General features: G+C 45.1%; 1 pseudogene; it reads right to left on the bottom strand.

Moving 5' to 3' along the window:
• Positions 1 to 8,446: 8,446 nt before the first annotated feature.
• LOC118605605 lies at positions 8,447 to 8,565 on the bottom strand (annotated as a pseudogene).
• Between the last annotated feature and the right edge of the window lie 1,863 nt (positions 8,566 to 10,428).

Below are 10,428 nucleotides of genomic sequence, written 5' to 3'. Positions count from 1 at the left end.
GGAAGGGGAGGAATGGGCGAATGAGTTATCTCCTGAATATTCCCCACGCGGCCCACATACACCGCTGGGAAACTGAGGTTCAGAGACGGAATCAGATCACATAGCAATAAATGGCTATGGTTGGAATGCAGGTGTTTTGCCTCTATACCAGAGCTTCTTGTTGCTCTATATATCATAGGTTCTAGAATGAGGGAGACACCCAGGACCCCTAATTTCCAGGCAGTTTACTGAGGTGACACGGATGAAGAACAATTCTGGAAGTGTCTCCTGGTGTTTCTGAAAGATACAGAAGCAAGTGAGGTTCCCTATGTGCCCACAAACCTCTACACACCTAGCTCACCTTGGATCTCACCTTTGCCCCCTTCCTTCACCTAAAACATTTGCAGTTTCTGCTTTTAAAAAATTGCAGGTAACTGTGTTAATCTGAACAGAAATCCCACTAAAAAATAGAATCCAGGCTTGGAGTTTATTTGGACTACAAATACTGACATCTAGGGCTGTTCAGTGTCTGGAAATCTCTGCCCGGACATGCCCAGTCTTCTTCCTCTAACACAGCTGACCTCAGAGAAGACAAGCCTCTTTCTATTATACTGCCAGGATGGGAACCACGGTAGGGGTGGGAGGGCACAGCACCAGACCCTCTTGCCTGCCTGATATTGGAGTCAGGCCAGGAGCGTAGCTGGACCTCAGGAGGGCCTCAAAAAGTCCAAGACCCCAGGACCAGCTCCTTCTCCCCAGCTCCTTTCTCCGCCCTCCCCTTGTCCCCCAAACACACACATACCTGCACCATCCAAAGTCTGGGTTGTCAAGTGTCCAGCAGAAGACAGGCACATCCTTCTACATCCTCATACTGCCTTGAATCCCTTCGGCTTTCAGGCATTTCAAATAGAGTCGACATTGTCTAACTGTTTATTTTGGGAAAATAATTTTAATGAAGGCTTGTATTGAATTACTTAAAGTTTTGTGGTACTGAACTTCACCATAAAATAATTATTTTTGTTGGTATTGTTGGGAAGTGAGGATTTTTAAAAATAATTTCCAGCTCACTACCAGCACCACCACAACAGAATTCAACAAATATTTATAAAGCACCTACTAAGTGTTTCCAACCATACACTTGAATATGTAGCCAGGCATGTCCTTATAGGAGGACTTCTCCCCTGAAGAAGTCACACAGGAGACCTGACTCCCAATACACACACACACACACATACACGTGTGTGTGTGTGTGTGTGTGTGTGTGTGCGTGCACATAACAGATCCCAGGCCAGTCTCAAGGGATATGCTGCAAACCACATATTCTGTTCAGAAAAACTCAGACCAAGGTCTCCCTGAGGTCTCTGAGTGCGGGGAGGTGTGGGTGGGAGGGGGTGGGGGTGGGGGGAGGTGTCTCCTGTCTTCTACTACCCGCCTTCCCCCAAAAGCAGGCAGCCCCAAAGACAAAACAGCCACCAGTCTCTTCCATGCCAGGACTGACATGTCAGAACAAGTTCCTGAGGGCCAGTCAGGCCACTGCCTGCTGCCTGGGCATGTTCTCCAGAAAGCAGGCAGCTTAGGGATGGAGCAAGTTTGGGGGACAAGACGGTCCAGATCAGTCCCCACCAGGGCAGGAGGCAATGATGGAAAGGAAAGGTGGAAAACCCAAGCCTAAAAAAGGAAGATGTGAGGAGGGCTCAATGGTGGCTGCAGGAGCTGATCAAGAAGGGAGAGGAAGTGCTGGGAACACTATCACCATTTCTCAGAAATGGCCCGGGGAGTCCCAAATCAGGGAAGTCAGTTTTCAGAGGAATTCACCTCCACACTGGCTCCCAAGAAGTGAGACCCCAGAGAACAGGCAAAATAGAGATATTATATTGCTAAGCAGAAGAAGCCCTGCCCCCCCCCTTTTTTTTTTGTTTAAGGAAGAATGAGATAGGGAGCCCCTACCCTGACCCACTAGGGACTTTACCCAGCCAGTTTAAAGATCGGGACTGACCATACAATGAGGCAGAGAAATTTGTGACAGAATTTGTGCTACACAAACACTTCCAGCCAGCCTCCATAACCTGCAAATATCACCTTACCTAAGCCTAAAATCTTACCATGAGAAATTCATTCCTTTGGCATAAATTCTGTTCTTCATTAAATAAGACCATGTAGGTAAAGTGCTTAGCATAGTGCCTGGCACATAGGAATCACTCTCTGAATATTAATTATTATTATTGCTTTCAAACACCTCCAAGGAAGGTATGTATTCCTTGAAATTGAGTAATCATTTAAACGCCAGTGGTGTCTTTGGTAGGTTTCCCAGAAAATATACTCTGAAGTGGAGATTTGCTTGAAGGAGGTTTCTCAGGGAGTGCATTCGCAATCAACACCTGTGAGAGTATAAAGGAAACAGGATTGGGCTGAGGGGAGCTGGGCTGACTGGAGGCCCTAGATAGGCTTTAATGGATCCCATTGGGGGCTCTGGAGTTAGGACGGTCCTACCGAGTTCCCTGAGTTGAAGCAAGGGAGCTGGGCCTTTATACACCTGCTTCAACCAGTCATTTGGATGTGGCTACCCCTGGAGTAGGGGCATGCATGACCTTGAGCAAGAGCACTGCCTTATCTGAGCGCTCAACTGTAAGTATTAGCAGCTAATCATCCCAACAGCCAGTGGGGAGAATGAGTGCCTGGGTCCTGCAGAGGGTTCTAAGTGGCACAGTACAGTATGAATGAGCTGATCAAATCATTTAGGAAGCAGAAAGTGGTGAGGAAATGCAGCAAATACAGGCTGCCTCAGGAGTAAAGGGCTTGCACATATCGTTTTCTCTTCCTGGAATGAGTATTCCTCACCAGCCTACACTAACTCCACTCCTCTCTCCACTGACTGAACTCTATTGATCCTTCATAGCCCAATTTACATGACCCTTTGTGGGGAGGTCTTCTCAGGGCTCCCCTGGCTCCTAGAGTTCCTAGTGAACAATCCACTCCACTTTGTTCTGCTGGTCTTCTTGGTTTATGTGCCTACTGCATCCCCTGAGCTGGGAACCTGGAGGGGATGAGCCCATATTTTATTCATCTTTGTACCTTTGAAGCCCAACAGTCTCATCTGGAGCTCAGCGAATATTTACGGAAGTTCCATTTTTAGCCTGCACTCTGAGGTTAGGCTTCAGTGCCTTTACAAACATCACTGACACCTTCGAGTTTCTCTCCTACCCTGATCTCTTCTCCCCTACCTCAAAGTAAACACTCTTAAATTTTATGTCGAACTTCCCTTTATTTTCAATAGTTTTATCACATACGGCTTAGACATTAATGCTCACCCATTTTTTTATGTGCTCGTCTACATTTCCCAGCACCCCCTTGCAGGTTGGACAGAGTCATGTGACCAGCTCTAGCCAATGAAATGTGAGCATAAGTAACATTTGTCTTTTTTGGGGCTGAGTCCAAATGAAATTCTCCAGCCTTTCTGTCCTCCATGGCTGTGGCAAAAGTGAGGTCTCATGTTCCAGTTGGTGCCAACTCAACATGGAAGATCCTCCATCAGCCTGTATGGAGCAGAGCACCAACCTGTATGAGATGTATGAGAGAAAGAAGTAACCCTTTGTTATGTGAAGTCACTGAAATATAGAAGTTATTTGTTACTGCAGCATGACCTACCTAAGATTTATCCAGGTGGCCATGGCTAGTTGTGGTTTGTGGAAGTCTGTGGCATCCAATGAAATAGATCTCTGTGTATTCACACTCTTCAGTAGTTGTCTCCCCTTAAATATGTCTGGCTTGTACCTCTTTTAGCCAATAGAATGGGACAGAAGTAATCCTGTGCCTGTTTCCAGGCTTAAGCCTTGAGAAGATCTAGCAAGTTCTGCTTTTGCATTTCTGGAGACCTTGAGCTACATATGAGAAGTCTGATTACTCTGAGACCACAGAGCTGTGAGAGGTCATGTAGAAAGACCACATGCAAAATAACCAAGGCCTCCACCCCCAATAGCTCCAGCCGATCTAACTGACTGCCAGCATTGACTAGCCAGCCATGTGAGTAGGACCATCTTGAAAATTCATCTTTCAGCCCAGTTGAGCCTCCCCAGTTGAAGCCACATGAAGTAGAGATAAGCCGTCCTCAACGATCCCCTACCTAAACTATAAACAAATAACTGGCTGTGGTTGCCACTGTTTTAACATAGTTTGTTATGCAGAAACACATACTATAAACAGGTGCCAGTCATTCTCACTGTTATGTAACATCCATTGATCCCTTCTCCTGTCGATGGACACTTGGGGTATTTCCAGTTTTGTGCTATTGTATACAGGGCTGCTATGATTATTCTTATCCATAGGGCACATGTACAAGAGTTTCTCTTGGATGTACACCTAGTAGTAGAATTGTCCCCACGACCTTCCTGTTAAGAGAAAAGTGATTGAAAAAGCTCCCACAGTCAGTGCTTGGCCCTCACTGTCTATTTCTGTCTCTTTCAGGATTATTGGAACAAGTCTAAAGCACTGAACACGTGTTAGGGATTATATCATTGCTTGCATTTTTGTGGAGGAACAAAAGGGAATCCAAAGGAATGAAGCACTAATGGTGGAATTTCAAATACTGTGACATCTGTGTGTAGACATTTAGTGACAAAGGGAACTGCCCACGGGCACTGAGTTCAGTCCTCTGAGCTGGCCTTCAAAGCTGCCGAAACACCCTCTTCCCCAGGCCCTTTGGCTCAGAATAGTCTTCTGGATGAGCCCAAAAGAGTAGGAATTATGCAGTCTTTCATGTTTTTCTTCTCTAATGATCTTTACGTTCCTCCTCAAAAAAGGCCCCACATACATGAAAGTTCTGAGTATCTTGGGTTTGGATCCTCTAATTGCAAGCAGTGGAGTCTTAGAAAATGATTTCAGGATTTCAGACCCATTATTTTGCTCCTCACCATTCCCACCTCCCTCCTGCTCCCATCCAGGACAAGTGTTTTAGACTCATATTACAGAGGGAAATGGAGGCCCCAGGAGGTACTGGCTTTGACTGAGGTGACACAGGCCAAGAGTCAGGGCTCTGGCTGTTTCCCCTTTCTGCTCCCTCTCCTATCAGCTGCTCGTCTTTGTCTTTGCTTCCCTAGGATGGCTCTGAGTGTCACACATGGTCATGACAACAGAGCAACAGCTGCAACGCCCAATTCCCAAATGCTAGTGGCCCCACTGGAGCTGAGCTCAGAGCCAGGGAGGAGATACCTTCCTCCCCACAACCTCACTGGTTTCTAACAACCTTGTTCCCACAAGGAGGAATAATTTCCAATGTCTCCTCTTGGATACATGTGAGCAGTTCAGGGCCATGCTTATGAAGAGGAGGTATGTGTTAGGATGACACTAGTGGTGATAACAAACAAACTTGCAAATTTCAGTGATAACCCAATAAAAGTTCATTACTCAATCACATATGAATACAATTGAGGTGTTCTGGTTGGTGGAGCGGCTAATCTTTTTGGGGCGATTCAGGGACTCGGGCTCTTTTCAACCTGTGGCTCCACCATCCCCTAGGGCCCCAGGATTTCTGCTTCTACCCAGAGGAGAGTGAAAAGGCATGAAGAAGGCATGTGCGTTTCTTCACACCTGCTTCAAAAGTGCCATGCACAGCACTTCCCACTCACATTCCATTGGCAAGAACTTGTCACGTGGCTGCACCTAGATGCAAGGGTCCCTGTAGTCCCTCGATGGGGACACAGATTTGTGATGGCCTGCTAGCCATCTCTGCCACAGTAGGGGAGCGAGACAGATGAAAACTCCTCCCTCACCCCCTTAGTCCTACAAAAGAGCCGTTTGCCTCCAAGTGTCTCAACGTGACCACAAGAAGAACAGTACTACATGAGCTGCGCAATCTTGGACCTCAATAGCTTTATCTATAAAATGGATACTTTCATATCTGTGATCCTACAACCTCCTTGGAGAAAACAAGGTAGATGTGATGTTCCCAAAGGAAGAAGCCAGGATACAGTGTGACTTGTCTAAAATCACACAGCAGGACCTGCTTTCTCCCTACTGGACACAGGTTTGTTCTGCTTTGTTTTTATAAGTCAAAATCAAAGCTTGCTGAGAAGTCAATTGGACTGAAATACAGGAAAATCCCTTACTCAGCAAATCCATCAGAAAATCTGCGGGGGCCTAAGAGGGTTACTAAAGAAAAGGCCTTTTATTGCCTGAAAGGCAGATATAGAGACCCTGACAGGTTCTTAATGGAGTGTATGGGACCCAGCCTGGACCTGGTGGGCGGTAGGGGGATCGCTGTGGTGAGACTTCAGGGAAGGCCCAGTACTCATTTATCACCTTGCAGATCCATGAACTCCTTCCATTAGACCTCCCTTCCCCTAGCGCAGTGATTCTCAACTTAGGGAGTGGGGAAAAGGGCAACCTTTTGTGAAAAATGCTCTGGTTCTATATGTAAGTGGACTCTCTCTGGAAGAAGACACAGGAAACAATGACAGTGGTTGCCTCCAGAGAGAGGGGCAGGTCCACTGTGTTCCCCGCCACCAGGGATAGCATTGGAGTCACAGAATCTGTGTGGACGGCGCCTCCTGGGGTTGTGCTGGGCGAAGCCTGCTTATCTCAGGAGACAAGGTAGGCTTATTTCTCATAAGATATTTTTTAAATAGTTAATACCATTTTAAATAATAATGAACACAATTAAAAACCTATTCCAATTTCTGGTCCTATCTGAGGCTACTGAATTAAAATTGAGTGAGGGTCAGCCAGCTATACGAGTGCACACATATTTTGAAAAATCTTTCCAGTGATTAAAACCTCCTCACTCTCTCCACTCTCACAGCTTTGGGAAACTGATTTAGTCTCTCCGTGCCCAGGTCCCCCTTATCACCTCTAGAAACTCTAAGCAGACCTTTCCACCTCTGTGAGATTGAGAGAACTAGGAATAGGTGGGGTGGGAGCTCAAGGCTGCTTGAGCAGGAGGCCAGCTTTGCCTCCTGGGTAGTCTGGTCACCCACACGCCTGCAGCCCTGAAACATCCCCCATTTTTCTCCCCCTCTCCACTGCAGAGCATCGCTTCAGCATCTCTGGCCAGCACAGCTTAGGCTGGGCCTTGCCTGGGCTTGCCTTTTGTTGAATCATCCTCTGGTCTTGCTGGGTGCCAGGGAAGCAAGCCGCCCACTCACTGCTGGATAAAACCAGCTAATTATATCACCCAGAGACTCAGGGTAGGAGCACGTGGACATTTTCCAGCTGACCCAGCCTGTTTCTACTTGTTTTGCATGATTGTTCTTGACTTTTCAAAATAATAACAACTACTAACGAGGAAAAAAATTGCCTGGGGCTGTGGAGTATGCTGCTGAAGCAAGGGCCAGGGTCCACCTGCTGCTCCAGGAAAGACCTACTCAGCACTCTGAGCTTAGAAAACAAAAAGCAAGTCTTCTCACTCCCAAGTCAGGGCTCAATAGATGAAGGGCTCTAAGAACAGGATACACTGGAATCAGCAGAATCAGAAAGACAAACATTGTTTTGACAGCATCAATAACAGCAGCGCAGTAATTTCTGTTTTTCAAAAATCTTTAAAATTCTCTTTGTAGTTTAGTCAAAAGTGCAGAGTTTTGTTTTTTACATGATTTCCTGTGTTTATTTTTTGAGGCAATAATACATTCACATTGTTCACGGTCAAAAGATGCAAAATGATATGCAGTAAAAACTCTCCTATCCCTACTGTCCAGCCACCCATTTTCCTCCCAGAGTCTGTGGCTGATTTCTTGTGTCTTGTTCCAGAGACAGTCCATAGTCCTTCATTCAAAACTCTTGGGAACAGCTGGGTTTCAGAATCCAGAACTTGTCAGATTTTAAGTAGGTAATAAGGTACACATAACATGTTCAGTAACACCCCTAGGAGGCTCTGTATAGGATGACCGATCATCCCAGTTTTATCACTGTAACTTCCATGTCCAAGGAACTCCTCAGTGCCAGGCAAAAAGGACTACTGGTCACCCTAGGTCCAAGGTGTGAGGTATTCACACTAATAGAGATAAATAAAAACTGCAAATGGCTGCACATCCTTTCAGCTCTAGTTTTGCTACCAAATAAATTTGCCACAAACCAAAGGAAAACCTTTTGGTTTTCAGTTTTTTGGATTTTGGAATTGTGGATAAGGGATTGTACATATAAATATGCATATATTATTTTCACCTGCTGAAATGGAAACACGGTGTTGAGCACCTTGCTTTTATCATTCATATTATCTTAGAGGCATTCAACATCAGTACAGAGAAAGCCCTCAATTCCTTTTTACTGCTGCATAGTACTCTATCATATGCATGAATGTTTAGGCTGTCTCTAGTCTTTTGATATTACGAACTCATATAGTTTTATTTTTTATTTTTTTAAACTTTTTTATATTTTACTTTATTTTTATTTTTTAGACAAGGCAACCTTTGGTTGACCTCACAGACTGCAGGGACCTTGTCAGCTTACAATCCCTTATTTTTTTACATTTTATTTTTTACACCTACAGCACCTGGTCTTCCTAGATGGTCTCCCATCCAAGTACTAACCAGGCCCAACCCTGCTTAGTTTCCGAGATCAGACGGGATTGGGCTTGTTCTGGGTAGCATGGCCGTAGACTCATATAGTTTTAGATATAGCTAACTACATTAACTACATGGAGGGGGAGGGTAGCAGAGGAAGAACTGGATCCTCATTTCTAATGCTTGTGACTGAACGTTTAAGTCCAAACCTGCTCAGAAGTTGGAGGAAGAGACAAGAAGACCTTCTGAGTTTTCCTGGATCTCTTACACCTGTCTAACCTCTTAAAATCATGAAAAGTCATTCACATTAAGAATGATTTTTTCCAAGCAAAAAAACAATTTACATCAGACCTATTGTATGAGGGTTCTCCAGAGAAACAGGAAAAAAAATGGGAGGGGGAGCAGAGGGCAGAGGGGGGAGGGAGGGAGAGAGACATGCAGCTGTGAGGGCTGGCAAGCCCATAGTCTGTAGTGCAGGCTGGCAGGCTGGCTATTTCAGCAGGAATCAATGTTGCAGTCTTTTCTCTTAGGTCTTCGACTAATTAGATTGAGGCCCAACCCCATTATGGAGGGTAATCGGCTTTACTCAAAGTCTACTGATTTAAATAAATGTTAATCACATTTACAAATCTCTTCACAGCACCATCTAGACTGGTGTTTGACCAAACAAGGGGGTATTAGTTGACACAAAACTTACTGTCATACCTATTTAACACCCAACTCCTCAGCTTTGAGGGTTTGTCAGCGATGAGATGCGGAAGTCTTCACCTTTCCAGAGTTAACAGCCACAGAGGAAGGAAAGTCGGGCCCATGAAACAATCACAATGAGTATGTAGAAGTGTCTAGTGTGGGGTAAGTTGCCAGGTTCTGAACACAGCCTGGGAAATTCCCTCAAATATAGCTCAGAAAGCCAGAGAAACACGGAGAGTTTATGCCTGACATCAACAAAACAGGCTTCCTCTCCTGTTGATTTTGCTCATTTTTAAATAAAAACATAAATCTGTAATAAAGTACACCAATAGAGCAGCATTAATACTCTCAATGTAAGGACGCAAGCTCTCAATAAAGAACACAGGAACGATAGAGCTCCTTTCTCCCTGACTGTGACTGTTCATCAATTTCAGTTTCTGGATAAGTCTCCAAACTTAACACATTTTCCCAACTAGATGTGAAGTTGTTTTCCTAAACTACCAATCACTCTGGGATTTCAGAGGCTTTTGGTCTCACATAGATTCAGAAGGCCTTCTAGCTTCTCCGTCTGCTGAGGGCTTTGTGTTACCTCAAGACTAAGCAATTACCCTGCTGTTGGTTTTCCTTATTGGTTCATTCTTTCATTCATTCATTCAAGATACTATCAGCCCAAATGATGACAGGTAGAGGCTATGGCTGTAGGAGGAGACATAAAACAGTATTCACCAATAACAATAACAACAACAACAACAACAACAACAACAACAAAGGCTCACGTGGGCAAAAATACCACCCAGATAGTTCTCTGGTGACCAGATCCAGTTAAAGAAAGGGGCTGGATTTCAGCAGATGAGGCCTTGGAAGTCTGAATTGGGAGACCGCCTCCTAAAACCAAGAGAGAATCAAGGTGGGGCCAAAGTGGATTTAATGATGGAAGTCTCCTGTAAGAAAAAGAAAACACAATTATAAATATAATGTTGCCAGGGCACTTCCCATGAAAATAAAGAGTCCTAGATGCCACCGTTTGTTATCTTCACCATACATCTACCTCTGTGTGTAGCTAAATAAGGATCAGGGAGGTAGTGGTATATGTGTAAGGAATGGCACCTGAGGGGGGGAGGGCACAATTTTAAGACTTAAAGGACCAGAATAACCTGAACTGGAGGAGGACACAGGAGAGGCAAGAAAAAGGGGATGGGACCATCCTTCAGTGTCCAGCTCAGTCTGCTTCATATGGCCTGGACCCCCCTGCTGGCTCTAAAAAGGGTGC

Source organism: Rousettus aegyptiacus, unplaced genomic scaffold, assembly GCF_014176215.1.
Source record: "Rousettus aegyptiacus isolate mRouAeg1 unplaced genomic scaffold, mRouAeg1.p scaffold_m13_p_1, whole genome shotgun sequence".
NCBI classification, from domain to species: domain Eukaryota; kingdom Metazoa; phylum Chordata; class Mammalia; order Chiroptera; family Pteropodidae; genus Rousettus; species Rousettus aegyptiacus.
The sequence above is the reverse complement of the archived record's forward strand: the minus strand, read 5'-3'. Positions and strand labels throughout refer to the sequence as shown.